Source organism: Brassica oleracea, chromosome C7, assembly GCF_000695525.1.
Source record: "Brassica oleracea var. oleracea cultivar TO1000 chromosome C7, BOL, whole genome shotgun sequence".
Taxonomy (NCBI): domain Eukaryota; kingdom Viridiplantae; phylum Streptophyta; class Magnoliopsida; order Brassicales; family Brassicaceae; genus Brassica; species Brassica oleracea.
Genome location: NC_027754.1, coordinates 47,598,516 through 47,598,872, shown reverse-complemented (window position 1 = coordinate 47,598,872; position 357 = coordinate 47,598,516).

Below are 357 nucleotides of genomic sequence, written 5' to 3'. Positions count from 1 at the left end.
ACTCTTAGACCTCGTGATCATATGCTTTCTCTCACGGTTTCTTTATCTCACAAGATCCATCCATTTCACTGGTTTTATTAGATGGCGTTTCTGTATATGTATATGGCCAATACGCCCATCTCTCTTTTAGATACTTTGAACCTCCACGTTTTATCTTTTCTAATCTCTATGATCTTTTATGATTGTATGAGTACTCTTTCGTGGGTTCATGATCCTCGTTCATCTCTTTATGTTCAAGTGCTATAACTTTATGTATCTTTATACAAATGTGTGTGTGTGTCGACACTTTCATGTGGTTCTATTATGTTCTAGACATGATCTGATCACTTTGAGATTTCATTATCCAGGACCTTTGTT